A 12804-nucleotide genomic window follows, 5' to 3' on the forward strand; every position below is an offset into this window, starting at 1 on the left:
CCTTTGCTTTTTCTGGACACACTCAGCAGGGAAAGCTCCCGAGTGGCCGCTCACGCAGCCTGGCCCTGGAGCATCTGCAGGTAGCCTCACAGACTCCAGGAATCCCTGCAACTTGGGAAGGGGTCCTCCCAAGGTCACATAACCCATCTCCTGCCTCCAGGAGTGGTCCCCTTACTTCCGTTAACATAGTGCCTGGGCTGACAGTCTTTGAGAGGTGGCTGAGTCCCACTCTCGTCACTTCCCTCACCCTAGCCCTGGTGGCAGCCCCCATCTGCTCTCAGAGCTCCCTCTCCCATTTCTCATGGGGAAAGAATTGGACCGTGGATGTGGGAGGTTTCAACCACAGTGAAAGAAACCGGGATTACTCATGGAGGAATGTCCCATCAATCACAGAGCATTAAAAACACGACCCAGAGGGATTTAAAAAGCACAGACACTGATTGTCTGCTACATTTATTCCTGAGGGAGGAGGATGAACAACAAGACTCCTCAAGGTCTCTGCAACTTGGGGCATCAGAGCTGAGTCTGCTCTGTGATGGCGATGGGGAAGGGAAGACAGGGTCAAGCAGGGGTTTCCACTTGACCTTCTCAATTCATTCCCTCCTCAAACATCTGCTGAGCACCTACCATGTGCCAGGCACCGCCTCGGACCCAGGGGACTCAGCTGCAAGTGACATGCCAGCTCTCTCCAGGCATCCACATGGCTGTCCCAGAGTCCAAAACAAAAATAACTTGTTCAGTGAACACTTTTGAGGGCTACTAATTTGCCAAGTTAGGCACCAACTTTCATTTTTTTAAAGTTTTGTTTTATTGTGATAAAATACACCTAAAATTGACCACCTCAACCATTTTTATGTGTACACTTCTGTGGCATTAAGAACATTCACATTGTTGTATCATCACTGCCATCCATCTCCAGAACTTTTCCATCTTTCCATACTGAAGCTCTGCACCCGTTAAACACTAACTTCCCATTCCCATTCCCCCAGACCCTGGCAACCTCGACTTTGTCTTTGGATTTGACTCCTCTAGGGACCTCCTATAAGTGGAATCATGCAGTATTTGTCCTTTTGTGGCTGGCTTATTTTACTTAGCATAATGTCCTCAAGGTTCATCCATGTTGTAGCATGGGTCAGAATTTCCTTCCTTCTTTTGTTTTGTTTGTTTGTTTGTTTTTTGAGACAGAGTTTCACTCTTTTTCCCCAGACTGGAGTGCAATGGCATGATCTCGGCTCACTGCAACCTCCGCCTCCAGTGTTCAAGGGTTCTCCTGCCTCAGCCCCCTGAGTAGCTGGGATTACCTGTGCCTGCCACCACGCCTGGCTGATTTTGTATTTTTAGTAGATACAGGGTTTCACCACATTGGCCAAGCTAGTCTCAGACTCCTGACCTCAAGTGATCTGCCCACCTCAGCCTCCCAAAGTGCTGGGATTACAGGCATAAGCCACTGCACCCAGCCCTAGTTTCCTTCCTTTTTAAGGTTAAATAATATTCCACTACATGGATAGACCATGTTTTGCTTATTCATTCATCTGCCAATGCACACTTGGGTTGTGATATGGTTCGGCTGTGTCCCCACCCAAATCTCATCTTGAATTGTAGCTCCCATAATCCCCACATGTCATGGGAGACCCAGTGGGAGGTAATTGAATCGTGGGAGGGCAGGTTTTTCCCATACTTTTCTCATGATAGTGAATAAGTCTCTCAAGATCTGATCGTTTTATAAAGGGGAGTTCCCCTGCACACTCTCTTGCCTGCTGCCATGTAAGATGTGCCTTTGCTACACCTTCACTTTCTGCCATGATTGTGAGGCCTCCCCAGCCACGTGGAACTGTGAGTCCATTAAACCTATTTTTTTTTTAAATAAATGACCTAGTCTCAGATATGTCTTTATTAGCAGCTTGAGAACGGACTAATACAGATTGCTTCTACATTTGGCTATTGTGAGTCATGCTGCTATGAACATGGGTGTACAACCAACATTAATTTTACTTTAACATTTACAATAGCTGCAGGCACTCATTACTTCTAGGGGGAGGAGGAGGCATCCCTGAATTGCATGTCACGTGTCAGCAAAGAGGCCTGACTATATAAGTGCTTTGTGGCTGTAGCCTTGTTCTAGTAGATCTGAGAGACAGGGAATGGAAAGTGAGAGACCCTGGTGAGCCTTGCAAGTTCACAGAGTAGAGAGGTGACATGTGAAGGACATGTGAAGGACATGTGAAGCACAAAGTGAACCGACCTCGGGCTCTCCTCCCACCTCACGTGGTGAGGCCAGGTGAGCATGTTTTAAAAAGTGAGCTGATGGGGCAGGTAGGAGCCTCCCCTGTTTCCTTCCTTCCTGCAGAGACTGTCCCATAAGTGGACAGCCAGGCTAATGAAAGGCAAACCTCAGGGTCTCATCCGATTTCTGAATTCTGCAAACTCGCTAGACTAGCCGTGGTGAGTATGTGAAACCCAGCTTCTGATCGCTCAGTGGGGGACTTTCCAGACCCCTCATGTTCCCATCCTAGCATCTCTGGTCACCTCTGTTTGCTGCTTACTCTAGAATGTGTGTGCAGAGGAAAAGAGATGGCAGCAAATATCGATCCTGCAGTGGAGATCTTATGAGCAGTTCTGACCAAGGAGAGGAGATCAAAACCTCCTCCAGACATCCAGATGGGTTGCCTCCTTCTTCTATGGGCCTGGAGGCAGGAGCATGGGCATTAGTCCAGGGTGAGTCTAATCCCAGATTAAGTAGGGGAAACACCTACCTACGCCTTTAAAACAATGCAAATAACTAGTAAGAACTTTTTAAATTCATGAAGCATTTTCTTGTATTTCATCTCATTTGTGTGAGGTTGGTGGAGCAGGTGTTATTTTTCCAATGCCCACATGAAGACCGGGACACAGGCTCAGGGCAGTTGAGTGCCTGCTCCACAGTCACACGGCTGGTGAAATGCAACCTGGGCTCTTTAACTGAGGCCTGTTTCATTGAAATTGAATGTCTGTGTCCCCCTATAATTTACACATCGAATTCTGAATTCATATGGGGCCTTTGGGAGGTGATGAGGATATGAGGGTGGAGCCCTCACAAATGGGATTACTGCCCTTATAAAAGGGAACCCAATGTGCTCTCTTGCCTTCTTTCTGGCAGTTGAGGGCACAGCCAGAAGTCAGCAGTGTGCAGCCACCAAAACATGCCAGCAGCTGACCTCAGACTTCTAGCTTCAGAGCTGCAAGAAATAAATTTCCATGGCTCATAAGCTGTGTAGCCTCTGGCACTTCATTATAGCAGTCCATACTGATTGACCCACCCGGAGTCCTTCATAAAGTAGAGGACTGGACTGAGGACTGGACCAGCCCAGTTCAACAGCAGTCTTTCAGCTTCAAAGTTCTGGGACACCATTGTGACACTCTCCTCACTGGCAGATGCCACAGGCTGGACTGCCCCTGTGGCTCATCCTAGGGACCTTAGCATCTGGAAAAACACTATCAGAGAGGGCAAAACTTCTGGGTGCTCACTAGTATTGAGTGCTTCTCTGTGCCTGGGCACTGCATTGTGCACTGTGCAACTAACTGAATGCTCATGACCGTTCCAGGCCATGGTAGGGAGGTAGGAGGATTATTCTCTGTTTGTAGAAGAGAAGACTAAGGTTTATAGAGGTTCCATGAAATTCAAAGGACAATATGGGAGCATGCCAGGAGTAAGTAGAAAGCCAGATGGGTAGCATTCAGACAACATCCCTGAACATGCCACATGCACAAGGTGTGTTAACACACCTGTGAGGCCCTGGGTCCTTGGATCAGGCCCTCCTAGGCTGGGATGTTGCCATTCTCAGCCAAGCCTGAGGCTCCCAGCCCAGGGAGACATGCCCAGCTCATCCAGATTGGCTGCGGATGCCTGGTGTTTACACCATCTTCACTGGGTGACAGCCCCGAGCTTCCAACACAGCCCCTCCCAGCAGCGGGGAGAGTGGACATACCGGACCAGCTGCTGGCCCCGGGCTGACCCCCCTGACCCCAAAGCTGTCCCAGGGAGACAGTTATGCGGTGGGCCCAGACCACCAACGATGCAGCCAGACAAGGTGGAGTTGAAGCAAAGGGGGAGCCAGGGGGAAGGACCCCTCAGGCTTAGTCCATTCTTGGCTCCACACGGGTGTGTACTGAATGCCCAGTGCTTGAGTGGATGGCAACCAAAACACTGGCCAACCTCGACTGAACACTTCACAAACACCATCTCGAGTGTCCTCACCACAGCCCAGCGGGGTAGGCCTGTTACTATCCAGATTGTGCAGCTGTGGAAACTGAGGCACAGCAGAGAGGGTCAGCCACATGCCTGAGGTTACTACGCCCTGGGGAGGGGCAGAGCCAGGACCTGCATCCAGGCGTGGCTGCGTCCAGGGACCCCTGGAGCCCTGCCTCACTCCACTGCCTGGGACGGGAGCCCACTGAAATTCCCACTGGCGCCTTTCCAGCTGCATCTGCGGTGGGAATGCCGGTGTGACACAGGCACTCAGAACAGCGAGGGGGAAGAGGGTGGAGTGTTTCATGGTCAGTGGGTACAAGGCCCACCACCCATCCCACCCCAGCCCCGCCCGCCTTACGTGGCTTCCTCGACAGAACGCAGCTGTCGCCTGAGGGCTCGTCTATCCACATGGGAGGGAACTTGTCCAAGACCACAAGTGGCCTTCCCAGGGTGGGGTGGCAGTGGTTGTAGTAACTCCTGAGTTCCCACCCTTGTCCCAGGAAGGCTGGGCACAATTGCAGTTCAGCTCAAGAAACAAAGCATAGCATCCTTAGCTGCACAGAGGTCATTTCCATCAGCCCCCTGCCTCCATCCACAGGCCGGGCCTTTCTGATGAAGGCCTGTCTCATACTGCAAGAAAAGGGCAAGTCATGCATTTTGTGGGCTTTTCCCCCCAAACACTGTTAGGGTGAACTGTATGAAATTGCTAATATTCAATGATTTTTGATCTACAAAATTGCAGTTTTATATGGTCCAACCTCATACTTGAGAGGTCCACATTGGCCCAACAGAATTTGCTGGGAAGCCCTGATTAGAACCCTTAAATCCTACAGTATGCCAAGTCCTTTCTCACGTGGCTGACTCTGTCCCTGCAAAGTGCTCTCCAGGGCCAGCTGTGCTGGGAGCAGCTGGGCCCACCCTGTCGGCAAACCTTGCCAATGGGGGGAACGCAGGAAGGATGCTGGACTGGAGCTCAAAAGCCTTGTGACCTGGGGCAATTCACACAACTTCCCTGAGCCTTGGTTTCCTCATCTGTACCTTCCCACAGCATTATCATGCCATCCAGTGAAAGGATCTAAGTGAAGGGTCTCCCTCCAGGCCTGCACTCAGTGCCGGGTAAGTCTGTGGGGAGTGAGTTGGAATCCCCAAGAACCAAGTTCAGCTCAGAAAGTCTCCATGAAGATGCACGGCCAGAACAGAATGCTTCGGGATCAGCCACCCCTACCCCAGCTCCGCTGCTGGGCCCTAGAGATGCCTAGGCCACTGCCAGACACTGTGTTGGCCATGTTCACCTCTCTCCATCCGGCGCTTGGCCTGCTCCATCTCTTCTGCCCGTCTGCCTCGCTGTTATTTTGCCAGAGGCCCTACACACTTGTTCAGGCTTGCTGGGTTGAGGGTGCTCTGGACTTGAAAGACTGCTCCCCTCAACTCTAGTCCTATTCCTCTTGGACAGACCCCTACAGCCCACCCAGCCCTCTGAAACCCCACTTCTTATAACACACCCACACTTCCACAGCACTTCCCATAACCACCCCCGTCATGGTACCATAGCCACCCGTCTTCATGACACCCCACTCCCCATGACCCACCCACCCCAGGACACACTCACTCCTGGGGAACACACCCATCCATCTTTGCATCTTTCCTGGCCTCCCGGGTAGGGGTCCCACCACTTTTACCTGCCCTGGGAAATGATCCAGGCAGAATGGAGCAGCGTCTCCACCGGCCTCTGGGAGAACCAAGAAAGTGTTGAAGTTTCCCCCAGTCAGTTTCTTTAAGTCTTGATCATTGTCTCCAAGAGTTAGGGGACATTTGATGAGAGCTTTCTAAGTGCCAGGTCCTGCCCTAGGTATTCACCATAACCCTAGGAGATAAAACTGTTATAATTTTCATAAAAGAAACCTGAGGCACAGAGAAATTCAGTAACTTGCCAGAAATCACAGAGGTTGAGCCCAGGCAGAGACCAGTCTGCACACCTCCAGCTCTGAGGATCTAAGGGTTCTTTCTGTGTTGAGGCCTGGAACAGCTTCCTGCAGTCATTAATGGCATCAGAGCCCGGAGGGAGCTAGGAACAGATGCTCAGTCTCTGAAAACCGGGGAGACTTCTCCAAAGATTGGAGATTCCTGTTGTCTAAGTTCAGTAAGGGATTTTATCCAGAATTCTCCAAAGCTCCCAAAATCTCAGACTTCAGGTGAGCCTGGACTCACAGACTAGACTCTTGCAAAGGTGAAGATTTGGAAAGTAAGGCTGTCCTGCTACTTTCAGGGGTACTAAGGAGCTCAGGAGAGATAAACAGAGTGTTGTCAGGGAATTGCTTTAAAAGAGATTAGTGGTAAGCACATCCAGTAGGTTTCTGGAGGTTCTTGGAAGCCTTTACAAGGTTTTTCTTCCCTACTCAGGTGAAATATATTTCTCCATTTGCATTGGTTTGGCGAATTCTATTTCCTCAAAGAGTGTGCCAAAGAAACTCCACGTTGCTTTTTCAGAGTTATAGACAAAGTTGGAAGAGACCTAACAGGGCTTCTAACCTTTCCTGTTAATGATGACGAAGCCAGGGTCCAGAGGTTGACCCTGATGCTGATGACGACAGTACCCGGTTCCTAACACTGGGGCCAGCTGGGTTCAGGTGCTTGGTCTACATGACGACAGTGCCCGGTTCCTGGCACTGGGGCCAACTGGGTTTGAGGTACTTGGTTTCCATGAGGACAGTGCCCGGTTGCTGGCACTGGGGCCGGTTGGGTTCTAGGTGCTTGGTTTCCATGACAACAGTGCCCAGTTCCTGGCGCTCGGGCCAGCTTGCTTCGAGGTGCTTGGTTTTCATGTACTTGGCATCTCAGGGCTTGGCATACATTTGACATCTCCCTTACTCCCATTGGGACTTCTCCTGTACCTGCTTTACAGATGAGAAAAGTGAGGCTGGGAAACCGCACAGCTGAGCTCCAGAGGCCGTGGGCCCTGCCAGGGCTCTGATTCCATGAAGGGCTCTTTCCACCTGACCCACTACCGGGAAAGCCGGGAAGACTCCCATTCTCTGTTACTGGGCTCAAGTTAGTGATGCCTTTGTGAGCACCACGTCTCACCACCCGCAATGGAGAGGGTCCCTCGCTCACTGCCAAGGATAAGGGGGCAGAGTGTGTCACCACTTATCATGAGGGGCACTGTGGGAGAGCCAGGGTGGCACTAACTCGGTTCACCGGGACCCCTGCTTTCCGGGCAGAAGACTCTGCAGTGACCTGTTACTGTGTTTGCAGTCACAGCACAAACCTGGGTTCTGGTGACCTGGTCCTGGTTCTGCTGTGTATCTTCTGGTGACCTGGGTTACTTACTATCTCTGAGTGTGTCCCCATCTCTGAAGTTAGTTAGGATTGTGTAAAGATGAAAAGGAGCCAGGCACCGTGGCTCACGCCTGTAATCCTAGCACTTTGGGAGGCCGAGGTCAGCGGATCACCTGAGGTCAGGAGTTCGAGACCATCCAGGCCAACATGGTGAAACCCCGTCTCTACTAAGAATACAAAAATTAGCTGGGCATGGTGGTGAGCGCCTGTAATCCCACCTACTCAGGAGGCTGAGGCAGGGGAATCACTTGAACCCGGGAGGTGGAGGTTACAGTGAGCTGAGATTGCGCCACTGCACTCCAGCTTGGGCAACAAGACCGAAACCCTGTCTTAAAAAAAAAAAAAAAAAAAAGATGAAAAGGAACAAAAAGAACATCCCTTGCCAGGCACAGTGGTTGGCCCTAGTAGGCAGCCATCAATGCCAGGTGCCGTGACTGTTATTGTAGGAAGTGGCGGTTCTGAAGAATGCCCTCCTTGGGATGTCATAGCCATGGAGTTGTCCCTAGTGGCCAGAAGTCCCCTCCCCCAAATTAGGATGCAGGCCTGGGTGGAGGGGAGGGGCCAGTCCTCTCGGCTGGTGGGTGCACAGCCTGGACCCCCCAGCAGCCTCTCTGGCGCAGGGACAGGGACGATAAGCGGTGATGGACTGTTCTGAGGGCTCCGTGGCGGGCACAGGGAAGGCAGTGTGGTGTGGGGTGGCCTCCCCACTGATAACCTGGGGGAGGGCGCTATCGGGAGAGGAAGTGGGCAGGGATGGGGCCGAGGGGGCCGCTAGAGCCCCAGGGCGGGACCCAACCCCAGGGGTCGCGTCATCCATTCTCTGCCACCAGGCACAATTGCACCGGACCATCCATCACTGCCTGCCGGCCTGGCTTTTTTCTTCTCCGAATGCATTAATGCACTCTCACTACAGAAGACTCCAGCAATGCGGGTAAAATGCCAGCGCCCTTCCTTATCCCTCTGCGCTGACAGCCCCAGCCGCTCCCTCCTCAGAGGTCACGGGGCTCTCTTTGGTTGGTATCACTGGGATCCCTTTGCTGCATGTTTACACAAATATGCATGTGTGTGATGAACATAAAATTGTGTGTGTGTGTGTGTACATCATGCCGCATGTATGTGTTTTTCTGCACCCTTTCCCCTCACTTGATAGTCTTGGCCATGTGTCAAAATCAGAATCTATGGACGTGCCCATTCATTTTTTTAAGTTCTTTTTTTTTTTTTAATATTTTCTGCAGAGACAGGGTCTTGCTATGTTTTCCAGGGGATGGCCTCAAACTCCTGGCTTCAAGAGACCCTCCTGCCTTGGCCTCTCAAAGTGCTGGGATTATAGGCATGAGCCACCATCCCTGGCCTGCCCATTCATTTTAATGGCAGAATAGTAGTTTATAAAATAATTATGCCCTTCTAGCTGGCCCTTCGGACAATTAAACAAGGAAAAAAATTGTGCACCACTTCTTTCAGCTACCCTCTTGTTGTACCATTAAGTTGTTCCCATTGTAATTACAAACAAGTTGCAGTAAAGAATATCGTATGTTTATCTTTGGGAATAAGGGCATATCTTACCGTAGGATAGTTTTCTACAAATGCAATAGCTTCATCAGTGCGTGTATGCGTCAACATTTTGGATGCCAAAAATGCTTCCCCAAAAGGCTTTATCGAATTACACTGCCATTAACCTTTATGAGAGCAACAGTTTTCCATATCTTTACCAACATTATTGGATATAAGCAGTATTGCCATTTTGCCACCTGATGGTAAAAGTATCTGGCACTACTATTTCAACTGCATTTTTCCATGGACTGGTGTGGCTGAGCACTGTTTGCTTTATTTATTAGCTGTTCTAATCCTCTTTCTGTGCAGTGCCCATTCTTATCGTTGGCTCATTTGTCTTTTGGTTGTTTAGGAACAGGAAGAACTTCTTCAGTTTTCTTTGCAGTAATCCTTTGTTATACAGGCACTGCAAATATTATCTTCCTGCCTGACACTTGCTTTAACTTTGTTCACAACGTCCTTCATCAGGTTTCCCTCTGCAGGATTAGCAACAATGCCATCCTCTGTTTCTAAGGGTTTAATCCACATTTTTTTTTTCGCTGACATCCAGTAAAAATACTAACAACTTCCTTCTGTTGTATACCTAACTGTGCCAGGCATTCTGCTGAGCACTGGAGAGGCACCGTCTCGTCCACTCTGGGCAAGGCTGCTGCTTAGCAAATGTGCTTGACAAGTGAGGAAACAGGCTTAGGGAGGTGACTGCTTGCAGAAGGCCATGTGGCTGGGCAGGACTTGAGCCCACATCCAACTGGCCCCAGAGCCTTGACCACTGTGCTTCTCTTCCTTTCAACCTCAGCTGGCTTTTCTTCCAGCTCAAATCATCCTTGCCTGAGCCCTGACTGAGTGTGTCGTTTTGGATTAAGTTGTTACCAGGTATGGGATATGGACAAAGAATAAGATAGTGACTTGTCCCCATTCCTTTGTGTATTTGACAAATATCCTTTGAGAGCACTTTCTTAATCTCTGGGGTGATGTGTGGGTGGAGCTGGGCCAGGTGTTTAATGCTTGGGGCTAGAAATGAGTAAGCTGAGGCCATCAGCCATTACATGGGAGCCTTGGAGATAAGCAAGAAATAACACAACCTAGGAATGATGCTGATGATGAAATGCTTGCACAATTCCACAACTGTTACCTTCCTAGACACCCTGGTTTGGTTAGTTAGACTTGTAGGCACACCCACCACAGGCACAGGTACACATGTGCATGCACACACCCCACCCTGCTCCAGCCTCCAAGGCGCCGGGCATGTACTGTATCTGCTCTTTGGAGAGCCGAGGGCATGTAGCCCAGCCCTGCCTGTGCAAGACCAGGTCCTACTGGTCATGAGGAAAGGCCACTCAGTCCAGAGCAGTGAGCAGGAGGCTAATTTTAACCAAGAGCAGTGGAGTGACCTTGGCACAGAAAAGAAGGCACCAACAGAGATGCCCCTAGATGGACCCCTGGCCCTTTCAGAGATGTCAGGCTGAGACTGGAGTGTTCTCCTTGCCCTCCTGCCTGTCCTTCCTCCCAGGCAAGGCTGTCAGCTTTGGGCAGCAGTCCCTCTTCACCTCATTAGTCCTCAGTAATCAGCCTTCAACCCCCCTGGGGCTGGCTCCCATCAGCCCCTGTCAGCCTCTGCAGCCCACAGGGGCCTGGTGGCCCAGGGGCCAAGCTGCTGATTGGAAATGGAGGAGGATGGGACCAGACTGGGAATGGAGACCAGGGGACTGGCAGACCAGGCTCCTAGGTGCCCCCAGGGAAGGTGCTGTCTGGCCTGGGCCTCTGCCGTCAAGGGTGTATGGGGAAAGGGAGTGTGCATATATTGACATCCTGCTGTGTGCACCCCATTGTGGCCAAAGCTTTGTGTACATTATCTTAGTTCATCCCCAGCTTCCCTTTGAGACAGGTATGCTTATGTCCATTTTAAAGGTAATGAAACTGCGGCTTAGAGAGGTTACAAAATTTGCCAAGAATCCCATAACTGATAGCAGGCAGAACCAAGAGGTGAAGTAAGCCCTGCCTGACTCCTCCAAAGCCTGCTCTTCTACGACATGACCTGCAACTGGCAAGGAGGCCAGGCCAGAGGGGTGTGGGCGGGGCACAAGCCTGGCGGCGCCTGGGGCCAGCTCCAGCTCTGGCTCTTGCTTGCTGTGTGACCTGCAGCCTCAGAGCCTTGTTCCCCGCCCCTCCCAAGAAGCTCTGGCTGGAGGCGGCTCTGCTGAGGCCCGGCAGGAGGCCAGGCTGACCTGGGCTTGTGTCCCAGCTGCGTGGGCTTGGCAGATGGCCTCCGTTTTTGGATCCTCCATTTTTTCATCTACAAAATGGGACCAGTAACGATCTACTCCTAAGGGCGGTCGTGCTGGCTTAATGGGACCATGCACCTGCCGTGTGAGCATAGTCCCCAGCACATCACACAACTGGGTGGTGTGACCGGCAGGGGAACTGACATCAGCATCTGTGTCTGTGAGCGTGGGGAGGCCTTTGCTTCCGTCAAATAGGGTGCATGGCAGAGCTCCCTGGGAGTGGGGCTCTGCTATCTCCGCAGGGTCAAGTGAAAGCCTGAGAGGCCACGAAGTCTCCACGGTGCCAGTTGGAAATTTTCTGTGTGCACCCACAAATTTTAACATCTCCCTGTGATCTCCTGAATACTCACCCAGGGCTATTTTTTTGGTCTCTGACTGATGTCAGGTGGAGCTGCCTCTCTCTGAATCATCAGTAGAGCACCTGGCCTCCTGCACGGGGACTGGCCAATTCACCCCTCCAGGGGCTGCCATACTGAGATGAGAATGCGGATCCATTAAGCCTGGTGGCCCCATCCGCACCAGATGTTTCTCTTCCTGGAATCTTTTCCACCAGGCTTTCACGAACCTTCCTGTCATCCTCTCAGCAGTTTGCTTAACCTTATTAAAAGGATTGCCCCCTGAGGGCCACTGGACAGGCCCCGTGGGTTATGTCTGCCTGTTCCTCAAGTGCTCAAGAGCACGTTTAATCTCACTGCCCTTTGGGGCCCCTCAAGTGCTGGCCATGGAGCTGAGCTCAGGATTCAAGGACTGCCCCCCATCATTTCTAGGGATGTGATGTGGGCGACAGGCTCAGCATCTCTGCCTTTCTTCTGTCCAGACTGAACAGAATGAAGATGCCACACCTTCAAGGGGCTGCTGTGAGGAGCCCCTGAGGCAAGGCACGGGAAACCCCTTTGTAAAATGTGGAGGGCAGTGGCTATGCCATTCTGGAAGAAAGGCTGGGAGCAGTGGGTCCCTGCTCTGCCATTTATCAGCTGTGTGGCCTTGGGCCAGTTACTTACCCTCTCTGAGCCCTAGCTTCCTCCTCTGTAAAATGAGGATCAGAAGCCTACCTCTGGGGATTGCTCAAGTCATCAGCACTTTACACTCAATACACGGTGACTGAGTATGAAGGTCTTTTTAGCTGTCTAAAGATTCTAAGCATGGTATGAAGTTTCAACCTTTAAGTCAGGTGACTCTGCAATCCCAGCGATGTTGTGGGGAGTGCCCACAGCCCAGGTCAGGGGCCCGGTGCTTCTACTTTCCCTGATCTGCCCGTGGGTCATAGTGGTGCTGCCTTCTGCTCTCTGTCCTTGCCACCTGAGACTGAGTGCCTGGAGCTAGGCATGGTTCTTGCCTGCTTTGCCCGAGATGCTGTGTGTCCAGCCAGTCTTTGTGAACATTTTGGGGTGGGGGTCTGAGCACGTG

The 12804-nt window shown here is 51.4% G+C and overlaps 1 long non-coding RNA gene across 1 annotated transcript; it reads right to left on the minus strand.

The window, feature by feature from the left end:
• Window positions 1–1876: 1876 nt before the first annotated feature.
• Window positions 1877–6700, minus strand: LOC101147857 (uncharacterized). Its single transcript, XR_002007060.4, has 3 exons — window positions 5908–6700; window positions 4587–4858; window positions 1877–2759 (listed from the first exon to the last, which is right to left on the minus strand). It is a non-coding gene; the product is annotated as an uncharacterized lncRNA (long non-coding RNA).
• Between the last annotated feature and the right edge of the window lie 6104 nt (window positions 6701–12804).

The sequence above is a fragment of the Gorilla gorilla genome, chromosome 7 (assembly GCF_029281585.2).
Source record: "Gorilla gorilla gorilla isolate KB3781 chromosome 7, NHGRI_mGorGor1-v2.1_pri, whole genome shotgun sequence".
In the NCBI taxonomy this organism is placed as follows: Eukaryota; Metazoa; Chordata; class Mammalia; order Primates; family Hominidae; genus Gorilla; species Gorilla gorilla.